This window comes from Papio anubis, chromosome 3 (assembly GCF_008728515.1).
Source record: "Papio anubis isolate 15944 chromosome 3, Panubis1.0, whole genome shotgun sequence".
NCBI lineage: Eukaryota > Metazoa > Chordata > Mammalia > Primates > Cercopithecidae > Papio > Papio anubis.
In genome coordinates, this window is record NC_044978.1 from 1561938 (window position 1) to 1577282 (window position 15345).

General features: G+C 41.6%; 1 long non-coding RNA gene across 1 annotated transcript; it reads left to right on the forward strand.

Annotated features, from left to right (window-relative positions):
- The first annotated feature begins 338 nt into the window (after window positions 1–338).
- On the forward strand, window positions 339–8590 carry LOC108586177. The gene is made up of 2 exons (XR_002522336.2): window positions 339–834; window positions 7924–8590. It is a non-coding gene; the product is annotated as an uncharacterized LOC108586177 (long non-coding RNA).
- The last annotated feature ends 6755 nt before the right edge of the window (window positions 8591–15345 follow it).

The window sequence follows — 15345 nt, forward strand, 5'->3', positions numbered from 1 at the left end:
TCCCGACTCCTCCTCTCCAGCGCCCCCTGGCGGGATTCTCAGAGAAGGTCCGGTCACAGACTCACGGCCTCGCTTCTTCACGGAAGCCTGAAGGAGATACGGGTGCACAACGGCAGCAGCCGGGCCGGCGCGGGGGCTCCCGCCTGTCATCCCAGCACTTTGGGAGGCCCGGGAGGGCGGATTACCTGAGGTCAGGAGATCGAGACCAGCCTGGCGAACACGGTGAAACCCCGTCTCTACCAAAAATACAGACAATGAGCCGGGCATGGCGGCGCCTGTGGTCCCAGCTACTCGGGAGGCTGAGGCAGGAGAATGGCGGGAACCCGGGGGGCGGAGCTTGCAGGGAGCCAAGATGGCGCCGCTCACTCCAGCCTGGGCCACACAGCGAGACTCTGTCTAAAAAAAAAATTCCAATCCTTTTCTTAAGTGTCGATCTGTTAAGCGGCGCTGTCAAATGGTTCCTGGTTATTTTCATGCCCTTTCCCCAGGAACGAGTTTTGCTTCCCTGCAGCTGATCAAAGCTTCCCGTTAGCCATGGTTCTTAAGAAGAAACGGCCTGGAGTCTGGATTCCCTGACCGGCCTCTCCTATCAGCACGACACTGCTTGGGCATCTGAGGACACTCCAGGCAGACTCAGCACCGATGAGCCCCTCAGTTCTAATGTGTCATGTAGCAGTTTAGCTCATGAGCTGGAATGAATCACCTAGAAACTTTAAAAGCCTCATTTATTCTACGCTAAGCATCTAAACTACTCGGTGAATATTTTATTTTCCCTGACCTCTCCCAAGCCTCGCTTGATCTTTTAAAGATCCAAGACTTGAAAGAAACCCTCAGGTACATCTTACTGCACTTAGTGTACAAAATAAGAGAAAGAATCAGAAAAAACAAAAACTTACTATGTTATAAATATATCTACAACATTTTTATCTGATTACTAAATTAATACTAATTTGTCACAGAGAATTGGATAAACACAAAAACTAAAGCAACATTTTAAAAATACTCATATAGTCACATCACCTAATCTTAGTTGCTATTTGATAAATTATTCCTTTAATTATACTCTAACTGTATATTTGTTTTTAAGTCTTTATAAACCTTGTGCACGTACTAGTTTCAAATTTGTGGAAAGTTTTCCAAGCAAAATAGGAATGGGATTATAACTCTGCCTGAGAAAGCTGTGTGTGGTGGTTGCATATATAAAACTGGGTTGAAGGAGGAGAATCTGGAGTCCAAAAAATTCACATGACGCTGGGTTGGGTGGCTCACGCCTGTAATCCCAGCACTTTGGGAGGGTGGATCACCTGCGGTCAGGAGTTCAAGACCAGCCTGGCCAACAGGGTGAAACCCCGTCTCTACTAAAAATACAAAAATTAGCCAGGCGTGGTGGTAGTTGCCTGTAATCCCAGCCACTCAGGAGGCTGCGGCAGGAGAATCACTTGAACCCCAGAGGAGGTGGTTGCAGTGAGCTGAGATCGCACTACTGTACTGCAGTCTGGGCAACACAGCAAGATTCTGAGAAACAAACAAACAAACAAACAAAAAATGAGAATGAAACAGGCATGGAGAAAGATGAATGCAGTAACAATGCAAAGAAGCTGCCAGGTGGAAGAAAAGTCTTTTCCAAAGAAGCATTTGTCTAAGTCAGTCTTTTCTGTAGAGTTGTGAAGGAAACCAGAGGGCAGCTGTCCCCAGATGGGTAGGAAACAGTTTCGTAGGTAACCAATTCTCTCTCTCTCTCTATTTATTTATTTATTTATTTGAACTTAGGCGGAGTTGTAAATAAACACCCTATCACTTATTTCCCTTCAATTTTCCCATTCTTCTTCTACCAGCTTTCCTAATTTTAGCAACTAGAAAAAGAAATGTACATAAAGAATAAAATTTATGATGCCAGTGTGAAGACTTTCCTGGCTGCCTTCTAATCATTTTGACCTGTGCTCCTACTTTGTGTGATTTTCTGGAAATGCCACTAGAAAGTGTTCATTGTTAAGTGCTCAAATATTAGCCGTGTGCTCCTTGATGTCAACTTACTTCATAGGTTCCAGGTGTGGCATATACACATTCTTTATTGCTTACCAAAATTGAATTGTTAAGATTTTGGATTCATTGTCAAGTGGTGCATCTGACCATGTTTCTAGATTTGGGAGCAAATCTGGATTCTTCTTTGGAGGTTAAAACAATGCAGTGTCCACACTAGGAAATGACTAATTGCATTATGTGTGAATGTGTTACTGCAGAAACCATCATAACTAAACATTAGCACCAATTTTTAAATGCTATGTTTGAAACGAAGAGGTTTCAAACCTGTTTATTAATATAAAACAGGATAAAGACTTGCACCATGTTCAATTAAGAGAAATTAATAGTTTCATTGATGTGTAGTTTGAAGGTCTGCAGAAGTGAAAATTTGTTTTATAACTAATGAGATGATTGTTTAGAATTCCTTCGTGCCCTCTGAGCACTATGGGAAGAAAAAAGAAATCTTCCCTTATCTGTGATTCCCACTGCCTGCTTTCAACGAACTTACCCCGCGACTGAGTTGAGCTGATTGGCCCTGGGGAAATGACACACATTCCCTACTAGCCACTGCCTTCTGATGTAAACTGGCATCAAAAGGCAGCAGCTAATGCCCATGGACTTTCCTGGAAAATGAGCAGAAAGAAAATTATGCAATCAGTGAGCTAAATCTGGGAAGCAAGGGAAAAATAGAAAATTGCCAGAATTCATGCCTGCTTCTTCTTTTGGAAAATGATGGAGGAAAAAAATTACAACAAACCAATCAACAAATTTCCTATCTCATTCACAGCTGGCAATTTCCACAGCTCCCTTTTAAATAGACAGCATGGGCTCCAGCCAGCATTTTCCCAGTCTCAGCCAATAGATTGCTTTTTGTAAGCATGTATTTCATCTTTCTAAGGCAACCATGTGCCAGAATTAACTTATAACTATACATAGATACGTGGACAGATTTTTCAGGCTTTACCATAGGAAATAGCAGCCCAGTATAGAATCAGTTGTGTCTCGCCTGTCAGAGGAGGAAAGTTGAATTCACCATAAAGAGGACAGACAGACATTTGTTCACATGGTCTCAGCCCCTAGACCTTTTCACTTTCTCTTGCATGTTAAGGCTTTTTTCTGGGTCCCAGAAGAAAAGAAAACACTAGCAAATGTCTGATTAAACTAAAGCATTTTATGTTTGCCAGTTCAATTTGATTCTTCTTGTTGCTGTTCGTAAGTAATTTTCACTAAAAGTATTATGTTTTAAAAAATATGTATCTTGAAAATGAAAAACATGTTTGCAATATATAAAAATTTACTTAGTACTTTTCTGCAACGCATTAGCACAAATACTGGGCTTGTGGAAGCGGTGACATGAGTATATAAAGAGGAATAAGGCATTGATGCTGCATTTGGAAGAAAAGAAAATGCAACATGATGCCAAGGAACTAGCCTACCCAGATAACGGCAGTACCGCACAGTCGGACAGACCATGGGGAATGTTGCCTGATGTACCCAGCCTCAGGTCTCTAAGTGTAAATGCTCTGTTTGGGTAAAGAGCTGCCACTTCAACATCTATTATCCTGTCATTGCGTCCCAGGAGTATGGCAATGGTAGCGTGTCCTCCAATACCCATAGCAGCCTAGGGATAGGAAGTCGACAGGAAGGAAGGGGTTGTTTTCAATCTTGTTCTAGCATCATGAAAAGTATCTGTGGCTTTCAAGCCTTTGCTCAAATCTCACCTTCCTAAATAACCCTATTTAAAATAGCAATCTGTTATATTGTCTATCCGCTGTACTATATACCTGCCTCGCAGCTGCGCTACTATCAACAGTACTTGACCTTGCGTCTTATTATTGTTTGCTTCTTCATTATACATATTTTATTGTCTGTTTCCCCTTAGAACATACACAAAACAAGGGGAAAGGCTTTGGGCAATTTTGTGCACTAAAAAACCGTGCCTGCCATAGAAAAGATGCTTGATGATAAGTATTTGTGGGAAAAGTGAAGGAGCAAAGAATATTAATAATTGTAAATCGTTGTGTGCATGAGCAATTTGCAATTATTAACTTAGGAATTTGGAGCAATGACTCTAATGTTAAAGAACTCAAATCCCACAGTCCAAATTACTGAAATGTTCTACCCCTCCATGGGTCAGGAGAAATAAATGAACTCAACATGTGATGTAGTCGGTGTATTGCACTCTCAGTGGATAGTAACTATTGCTGCTGCATTATCATTCTTAGGTGGTAAACATGCTATGCTGAAGACAAACTAAATCCCCCTCATTTGCAATATGATTTAAGATAAGCCACCAAGACTAAAGAAATCCTGCTCTGCATTGTTAAGTTTATCTCATTAGGAAACAAAAGGCAAATAGATAATTTACTTGAACATCCCAACAAGGTATGAAAAATAATGGTGATCTAAATGGAAAGCTTTTAAAAAGTCATTCAGCCAGGCACGGTGGCTGGTGCCTGTAATCCCAACTACTCAGGAGGCTGAAAAAAAAAAGCCATGTAAAAAATTTCCTTCAACCTGAAGATAACATTCAATTACTTGTTATATTATTTTCTACCATGACCACTGGGAAACCTTATTCTTCACACAGCACATCATCCTCTGTCTACTTTACTTTCTTTCTTTCTTTTTTTCTTTTTTTGAGACAGAGTCTCGAACTGTCGCCAAAGCTGGCGTGCAGTGGTGTGATCTCGGCTCACTGCAACCTCTGCCTCCCAGGTTCAAGCAATTCTCCTGCCTCAGCCTCCGGAGTATCTGGGATTGCAGGCACCCACCACCATGCCTGGCCAATTTTTTTGTATTTTTAATAGAGACGGGCTTCACCATGTTGACCAGGCTGCTCTGGAACTCCTGACCTCAGGAGATCCGCCCACTTCGGCCTCCCAAAGTGCTGAGATTACAGGCATGAGCCACCGCACCTGGCCTCCTCTCTCTACTTTTATGCCTCACGTGGGCAAGAGCCTGAGACCAATTATTCAGGTTTCTCTTCGCAGCTTTGATTCCCGCCCCTCCGGAAGTGCCAGCTCTAGCCACTTTGGAGAGAGAACCACTGCAGCAGCTATGCCTGTTGCTGGTTGAAGAAAAGAAACCACCTCAGCTACAAATGTAAACGTTCAGTAGTACTCTTGTTTAAAAGTGGTTCTAACTGAAACTGTCTGTAAAAGTACCAGACAGGTATATATGGCACTGCTCAAAGCAAATAAAAAGAAGTATGGTCTTCTGTCAAAGTTTTCATGTACCTGTTAGGACGGCTCAGGCCTCAGCATTAAATGGGGGCAACCTTTTGACTGCGGTGACGTATTTTGCTGTGTTGATCAAATCTCTTGTCATAGAAATCTATTCTGTAATGCTTTTTACATTTCAAATTTTGAATTATTCATTACATTTCAAATGTATATATGTGTGTGTGCATGTGTGTGTGCATATGTGTGTAAGTTAACTTGTGTTTTAGGTATTGGTCATTTACATAATTTATATTGATTTACTGAATTATTCAGAAATAGAAAAACAAATTCAGTGTGAAAGGTTAAGTAACATATGGGCTAACCCACAGACTTTTCACTACACCCAATCTAATGCAAAGTTATGTTTTGTTTTTTGCTTTTTAATTGCCAAGTTTAAATTCACAAATCAGGTTAAAGAATATCACCTGAATAAGTGTGGCCATAAGATCAGCAAAAAATGGATCACAACTGGGTAATAAATAATCAATCGCCAATGAATGTCTTGAAGTTCTTAAAGAAATACATTTATGATCAAATTTGTGAGCTGTTATTAGAAATGTAGTTTACATCCGTGAAAGCTAAGTAAGCAAACACAAATAAAATGGACTGCAGATATGGCCACAGTATGTAAAAATCCAGATTCTGATTCTACGTGATCCTTTGTCTAGAATATTGCAGCTGTAGTTAGCCCTGTTTAACGATGCGACTGTCCTTTTGCATTCACACTTTACCAAATTCCTGCAATAATGTTACTAAAATGTCTCAGGAACAGAGATTTCACTTATAAGGAGAGATGTCTGATTCAAGCATTTAACATCTTGCCTTTGAGGTATTTTTCTGGAGGTTTTAAACAGCCATCCACGCAGTTCCTGTTTTAATTTATGTGGCTCTGTGAGTCGCCATGGCTGTATTCTATAATCAGCCAAAGGTCTACCAGCTCCCTTCAAAGATGTAACTTTCCTTTCAAGGCAATGGCCACGGAGGCACACCGACAGGCACTCACTGCCTCCTTCATCTTCGTGGAAATGTAGACTTCGAGACACAGTCTGCTCGTTTCTAACTTTATTCATCAGAAATGTTTGAAACCATGTTTTACCTTTTGCTGCATACACGGAGGTTTGGAGCAGCCCCCACTACTTTTTGTCAAATCCAGTTCCAGGCAGCCCACCTGGCCAGACTGTGTCAACACAACTGGGCAGGACTAACTTTTTGTCCTTAGATTCCATTTGAAATTTTTAATCACATGTTTATTAAACCTCTTATTCAGGAAAGAATTGGCACTGTAGGTAATGCCAATCTGATTTAATATGATTGTTGTTTAACTCTATTTTACCAAAAAAATTAAAAATCTGTATTAGAACTTTATGTACCGCAGTTTTTATACATCACTGGTTTTATAGTTATATTGAATATTACTGACTATTCCTCATTAAATTGTGCTTGAACTTACTATATTTAAAATGTGGTATCATTTTAATCTTCAAAATAAAAAATGGGTATCTATTAATAATTTACTACAAAAGATTATCCTCATTTTCAAGTAACACTTTTTGTTTGCTTGTAACACTTTTCTTCCACTTAATTTTGGAAATGTTTCTAACTCATCTAAGCTGAATTGTTTATTTATTCATTTCATGAATCAGTTGTAATCGTGTGGAGTGTGTCAGTGGATAAGTATTGTAGATAGCGTAAATTATGTATCCTGCTTGACATTAAATCCACGTTATTAATATTTTTACTTTATTTTACAGAAAACTATGTTACATTAAAAATAATTTTTAAAAGAGGAAGTTACGTTCAAGTTATGCAGCTATATCTGAATTTGACATTTTTCTCTTTCCCCAGATACCACACCCACATGATCCTTACTTTCGTGGTATAAAGACCGAGCACAAAGTCATCTCCACTAGAGGAAAACGCTCTTTGCTCTACCCTTTCTACAGCGCTACCAGTTCAAGCAAACAGATTGCCAGCCAGGCGCGGTGGCTCATGCCTGTAATCTCAGCACTTTGGGAAGTTGAGGAGGGCGGATCACCTAAGGTCGGGAGTTCGAGACCAGCCTGACCAACATGGAGAAACACTGTCTCTACTAAAAATACAAAATTAGCTGGGCATGGTGGCGCATGCCTGTAATTTCAGCTACTTGGGAGGCTGAGGCAGGAGAATCGCTTGAACCCAGGAGGCAGAGGTTGCGGTGAACCGGGATCCCACCACTGCACTCCAGCCTGGGCAACAAGAGAAAAACTCCATCTCAAAAAAAAAAAAGAAAAGAAAACACACTGCCTACCCTTAAATAAGTATTTTTTAAAAAGAAAAGGACAATCTGTAAATATAAATTACAAAAGAATAAAAGCAGAGGTCTTTAGATCTTGACTCATTGCAACCTCTGCCTCCCAGGTTCGAGCAATTAATTCTCCTGCCTCAGCCTCCCAAGTAGCTGAGACTACAGGCATGCACCACCATGCCTGGTTGATTTTTGTGTTTTTAGTAGAGACGGGGTTTCATCATGTTGGCCAGGCCAGTCTTGAACTCCTGACCTCAGGTGATCCGCCTGCCTCAGCCTCCCAAAGTGCTGGGATTACAGGCGTGAGTCACCATGCCCAGCCACATGTACCACTCTTACACTCCATCTACCCAGCTCTGTTTCTGTACAGTTCCTATTGTTTCATCTCTTTAGAATGGCTCCATCTTTCAATCACCAGTCCATGAAACAGTGAGCACAGCAGGGCTGAACACACAGGCCTGAGCACACTCTGCAGGCATCTGTCCAGGACAGCCATGAACCAGCAGCAGTAGCATCTGAGAAAGAAGGCCTTCAGTCAATTACAAATTCACGTGGGTGACTATACAATCTACTTGTCACTAGCTTGCCCAAAATACTCCCCAAAATGTCTTTGTCACATTTTTTATTGAAATTCATATATGACATGTTTATAGCATTTTCCAAATCTTCCTGTCTAAAAAGACTATTTTTAAAAGTATTTAATAATCTGGTATTTCTTAATCTTGGTTAATTTATCCTAACCTGATTACCTTTTGCTTTGTGAAAGCTCATAAGCCATTATATAATTATTCACTCTAGAATTTTATTATAACTTCAAGCTCCCTGAAATGGTGCTCTATTTTGTAGAATCTATCATGTTTTTTTTTAATTAAAAACCACTGCTCTCCCTTATTCTAAATCACATTTCTCATAATTATATGCCTTTCTGACAAAAAGAAGGAAAATGTACTGTAATAGGCAAAGTTCAGTGAAATCATTAAGTTTAGGTCTTGGGATCTAGAAATTCCTAAAATGAGGAGTAGCCTGAATTAGGCTAGGGGAAAAAAAAAAAAGGAAGAAGAAATAGAAGGCTGATGAGTGTTGGCATTTTTTTGACAGGTGTGGTCAGCTTTGTAAAGTTTTTATGACTTTAATTGAATTGACTGAGGAAGCATCACAATGCCTGCACGTCAATGCGTGTATTTACACGAAAAGAGTTTATACCAGCCTAGTCTATCCCGCCCACACACCACCACTGTTTCTCTTTGTATACTCTGGAATAATAAAGTACGTAACGAGATTAAAATATCAGGCTATTGTGATAAAGACTAGAAGACACAGAATCTATTCACATCTGATTTTTCTGTTGTTCTTGTTGCTGTAGTAATTATTGAGAACAAACTGTTGAAAGAAACCATATCAGAGTTAGTGTACTTACAGAACATGTCTTTCTGGGTCTTATAGTATAGAGGAATTAATACCAAATACAAAAACCACTTATGAATATGGATTCCACAAGCAACGACAGCCTTTTCCTAAAAATAAATCCCTCTCCAGAGAACTTATAACACCTTATTTTGGATATTTGGATTACTTGGAAAATTTCAGACAAAGGTTTCCAAGGGAATGTGCAATAAAACCGTGGAATGCCCTTTCCACACTTCGGCAGATTTGCCTATTTTAGAATATGTTTTGGAAACCTAGTTGACATCAATCATTTTTAACATACGGCTTTTGAAAACAGAACACAGATTCTCCTCAACTTGCGACGGAGTTGTGTGCACCCCCTACTCCCCATTAAACCCATCCTAAGTTGAAAATAACCTAAGTGGAAAGTGCATTTAATACACCTACCACACAGAACATCACAGCCATGCCTAGCCAGCCTCAGATGTGCTCAGAGCATTTATATTGGTCTACAGTTGGGCAAAATCATCTGACACAAAGCCTATTTTGTAGTAAACAAAGGGCCGAATATCTCATGTAATTTATTAATGACTCTACTGAAGTGAAAAACAGAATGGTCGTAGTGTGCTTTCTACTCAATGTCTATCATTTAGCGCCATTGCAAAGTTGAAAAATCCTCAATCGAACCATTGTAAATCAGAGACTGTATATTTAATTTTAAAAGTTCATGCAACACCCTATGAGGTTTCTATTTCAAATTTATTAAATTATAGAAAACTGGGAAAACACTGATTTTATATTCATAGACCTACCCCTTGGCCCCTGAACTATGTATTTCTGTTACCCTATTTCTTTTTTCCATTTCCACTTATTTATCTGTTCATTTATTTGTTTAAAAGGTGAATGCCTAATATATGAGAACTAGTCTAGAATTTGTTTAGAATGCTAATTTTTTTAAAAATCACCACCCCATCTCAAATGTTCTTAATTATTTCAGAACTTGTATCAACAGAAATACAGATGTATAAACCTATAATTGTCTCACAATATGACAAGTGAATGTATGTGCCAGGTAAATTAAAAGTGAAAATGAAGACATGCCTATGTCTGCCAGGTGGGGATCATTAGACCGGTGTTAAATAAATGCTAGCATTTTCTTATGGCACATCACAGCTCCTCCGTGTTTGACACTCATAATAACTGATCCTTCTACTACTGTATCATCCATCATCTCTTTGTTTCTTTTCCTTTTTTTTTGGAGGTGGAGTCTCGCTCTGTCGCCCAGGCTGCAGTGCAGTGGCGCGATCTTGGCTCACTGCAACCTCCACTTCCTGGGTTCAAGTGATTCTCCTGCCTCAGCCTCCCAAGTAGCTGGGACTACAGGCGCCCGCCACCACGCCTGACTAATTTTTGTATTTTTAGTAGAGATGGGGTTTCACCTTGTTAGCCAGGATGGTCTCCATCTCTTGACTTCATGATATGCCCACCTCGGCCTCCCAAAGTGCTGGGATTACAGGCGTGAGCCGCCGCGCCCGGCCATAATCCATCATCTCTTAATTGATGTTGCAGGTTTGTGTTTCAGTTTTTAGGCCAGTGATAAACATCAATGATTATAAAGAGTGTGGAAAATACTTGAAAACTTGGGAGAGTATATCTGGTTGATTAATATTAATTAATGATAATAATGTTCATGCAATTAAGACTGTACTTTCTTCCACAAATTAAAAGGATCTAATAGGAATAAACTCACAGCTGAGATTTTCCAAACAGCAAGGTACTTATTTCTTCCATTCCTCTTAATATGGTGCTTACGTTTACTTTTTATAAAGTGCATTTTCATAATAACATGGGCACAATACCTCCTGCGGTTGTTTGTGGACAGCCGGGGAACAGGCAGAATCATTTCATCTATTGAAGACCTACTATCATGAAGTCCCTCTCAGCTCTCTTAATGACCATGAAATGAAGAACTTGCTATAGCTCTATCTGGCTTACTGGTATTCATATTCCTCCAGCATCCTTGTACATCAGACGCAGGGCATCAAACCAAAAGAGAAATGGCATTTTGATTGGATAAATCTTAAAGCTCATGGGTATAATGTCATGCTTCTATGACTTAGGTGTTTTTTTGCAGTACATGATAGTAAACACTCAAACATTATGATGTAGGCATTGCAGTCCTCAGCAAAGGACAGCTCAAGCAAACAAAAGACGCCATAACTCACGGGTGTTAGATATTGCCCATAAATTACCAGCAGCTATGGATGACAGCGAGGAGCTGACCCCCATCCGTCTCGCATTGCCATTCAGCTCTCAGAAAGTCTAAGAGCAAAGAAGTAAACGATGATTTATGGTAAGTTGCCAGAGACCATGCTTGGATATAACTGCGCGTGGAGCAGGGATCAATTCACGGCTTACAAATTTGTCACAGGACACTGCATCTTCCAGTCTGCCACCTTTAAATTAAGTGTCATGATGAGAGAAAAATATGGCACTGCCTCAGGAAAAAGACACCACGTTCTGATTAGGCTACAGAAATGGTGTATGACAGTGAAAGGCAGAACTTTAGGGTTCTCATTCGCTCACAGCTTTCAGTCTAGTATCTAGGGTATAGAAACAAGAGAGAAAACATGTGAAACACAGAGGAAAAACGAAAATCCTTACAACCAAAATGAAAATGGTGCCCAAGTCTGTAGCATTAAAAAAATCACTGATCGCCAACAAGAGGACCGCCTCCCTCCAGCCCCTGACCACAGCCTCTCAGTATTTTAGAGGAAGCCAGCGTGTAACTTTTCCACTCAAAGAAATTTGCTTAGACAGCACCATGCCGTGAATATTTATTTGAAAACCTTAATTTATGTACTTTCTATTTTATGATCATGAGGGTAAGGCAGATCAAGGACACGTGATCAACAGTGGATAACTTTACTTCCTTCTCTATAACATCTGTAAATTATTTTTATTTTAAAGGCTTAGGCTTAAAATCTTTCTTGGGCTAGTGTGGTAAGACAATTAAATAATTAAAGCTCTGCTGATTAACATAAACATATTATTCTGCAGATGTAGATCTGCCTTTAGAGAACATTCCAGAAGCATCGTGGACTTTATTTGCATTCATTCCAGTTGCTTATGTCAATACCTCAAGATAAAATCAGCACATATGAGCTTAGTCTTCAGATTTCTCCTGCTTTAGACAAACAGCAAAAGATTTATATGATCTACATCTATACATATAAAAGATCCATTATAAAATATATATAGGATCTACTATAAAAGATCTCTCTATATATACGTAAAATCTATCTAGAGCTGTCTATCTATCTATCTATCTATCTATCTATAAATTAAGTGTGGGTTTTAAATTGATAAATAAGTATCCAGATATTCAGTATGATTAAATGTCTTCTTGGAGCTCACACAGCTGAATTTTTTTTTTTTTTTTTTTGAGACAGTCTTGCTCTGTCACCCAGGCTGGAGTACAGTGGCATGATCTTGGCTCACTGCAACCTCTGCCTCCCAGCTTTGAGCAATTCTCCTGCCTCACCCTCCCGAGTAGCTGAGATTACAGGTGCACACCACCACATCCACCTAATTTTTGCATTTTTAGTAGAGACAGGGTTTCACTATGTTAGCCAGGCTGCTCTCGAATTCCTGACCTCAGGTAATCCACCTGCCTCAGCCTCCCAAAGTGCTGGGATTACAGACTTGAGACGCTTCCAGCCACACATCTGAATTCTTAATCTTGATCCTAAATCTGTTTCTACTCCATCTCAGTAGATGTCAACTCCAGCACGCTAGGCATCTGCCCGACATCACCCTCTCCATGGCCTCCTACACACCACACTTCCCCCAGTCCTATCAGTTATGCTTCCAAAATCCATTGCTGGTGCATCCTGTTCTTTTTGCGTTGCTCGTCTCCACTGTAAGCCACCTCCATCTTTTTCCTCGCCTGTAACAATAGTTTCTCAATTGATCTCGCCATTTCCTCTCTCCATTCAAATAATCTTGTATAAAGCACATCTAATTGTTTTCTCTACTCTGTAAAGCCCTCAATGTTTTCCAATTTCAGGTAAGATTAAACTACAAGCCCTTGATACGACACATGAGGTTCTTCAGTTTCTGGCTACTACTGACACGAGAGGTGTCCAATCTTTTGGCTTCCCTGGGCCACAGTGGAAGAAAAGGAATTGCCTTGGGCCACACATAAAATACATTAACACTAACGATAGCAGATGAGCTAAAGAAAGACAGATCACAAAGAAATCTCATAATGTTTTCAGAAAGCTTATGAATTTGTGTCGGGCTGCATTCAAAGCCATCTTGAGTGGCAAGTGGCCCACAGGTCACCGGTTGGATAGGACTGACGCGGGCCGGACACGATTGACTTACATCTTCAGCTGAATCTCACGTGCCCTTCTCTTACTATGCTCAGGTACCCAGGTGTCTTTTCAATTCTGTGACTATTTTCTACTCTTGTCTGTGCTGTCTGTTCTCTGTGCTCAGAATCTCTCCTCTCCACCCTACGTTCCTAAGCTCCTCATATCCACTTTCTGTATGAAGTTTTCAGAAGGGACTTTCCCTGACCCCAGTCCTGGTGGATCCTCCCCATTATCTCCTCTCAGAGCATCCTACTTTCTTATAATGCACAATTTGTAGTTTTAAAATTTTGTATTTACTTAATACTGGCTTTGCCCATTCAACTGGGGACTTAAGTCAGGGTTTTTTGGTCTGGTTTTTTTGGTGTTTTTTTTTTTTTTTTTAAGACAGAGTTTCACTCTTGTTGCCCAGGCTAGAGTGCAGTAGAGTGATCTCGGCTCACTGCAACCTCCACCTCCCAGGTTCAGGTGATTCTCCTGCCTCAGCCCCCAAAGTGGCTGGGATTATGGGCATGTGCTACCATGTCCAGCTAATTTTTATTTTTATTTTTAGTAGAGACAGGGTTTCACCATGTTGGTCAGCTGGTCTGGAACTCCTGACCTCAGGTGATCCACCCACCTCGGCCTCCCAAAGTGCTGGGAATACAGGCGTAGGCCACCGCGCCCAGCCAAGTCAGGCTTTTTTATTTTATTTTATTTTTTGAGACGGAGTCTCACTCTGTTGCCAGACTGGAGTGCAGTGGCACCATCTCAGCTCACTGCAACCTCGGCCTCCCAGGCCCAAGCGATTCTTTTGTCTCAGCCTCCCAAGTAGCTGGGATTACAGGTGTGTGCCACCACACCCAGCTGATTTTTGTATTTTTAGTAGACATGGGGTTTCACCATGTTGGCCAGGATGGTCTCAAACTCCTGACCTCATGATCTGCCCGCCTCGGCCTTTCAAAGTGATGGGATTACAGGCATGAGCCACCACACCCGGCCCAAGTCAGGTTTTTTTATTCACCCCAGTGCATCGAGGAAATAGCACACCCCTTGACACAGAGTCTGTATTCATTGACATTTGTCCTGTTGTAGCTATGAATCAAACCATAAATACAGTGTGCAACACATGACCATTTCTTTATCCTTTTAAAGAAAGCAATCATCATTCTGAGCCTCCATTCTCTGGGAATGTCAGGACATTTAAGTACAAACATGAGAAGTGACAGCACGCTGGCAGCCTTCGCTCACTCTTGGAGCCTCCTTGACCTCCCTGCCCACTCTGGCTGCGCTTGAGGAGTCCTTCAGCCCTCTGCTGCACTGTGGGAGCCCCTCTCTGGGCTGGCCAAGGCTGGAGCCAGCTCCCTCTGCTTGTGGGGAGGTGTGCAGGGATAGGCGTGGGTGGGAGCTGGCCCGGAGCTTGCAGGCCAGTGCCAGTTCAGGGTGGGCGTGGGCTCAGTGGGCCCCGACACTCGGAGCCACCGGTCCGGGGCAGTGAGGGGCTTAGCACCCACCCGGGCCAGCAGCTGCGGGGGAGGGTGTGCTGAGTCCCCCAACAGTGCTGACCCACAAGTGCTGCACTCCAATTCTCATTGGGCCTCAGCTGCCTCCCCGCGCCGCAGCACTCATGCCTGATCCTCCTCCAACCCCCTCACCTTGGGCTCCCCCACGGCCCAAGACTCCCCAGCCAGCACTCCCCTGTGCCGTAGCACCCGGTCCCATCGACCACCCAAGGGCTAAGGACTGCGGGCCAATGGTGCGTGACTGGCGGCCAGCTCCGCCTGCAGCCCAGGTGTGGAATCCACTAGGTGAAGCCAACTGGGCTCCTGAGTCTAGTGGGGACTTGGAGAACTTTTCTGTCTAGTACTCTGTGTCTAGCTAAAGGATTGTAAATGCACCAATCAGCACTCTGTGTCTAGCTCAAGGTTTGTAAATTGTTCAAATCAATACCTGTAGTTTAGCCCATGCCTAGCCACACCAACTGGGGCAATTCTGTATCTAGCTAATCTAATGGACTGCATAACTTCTGGCATCTCTGTGTCTAGCTAAAGGATTGCACACGCACCAATCCAAA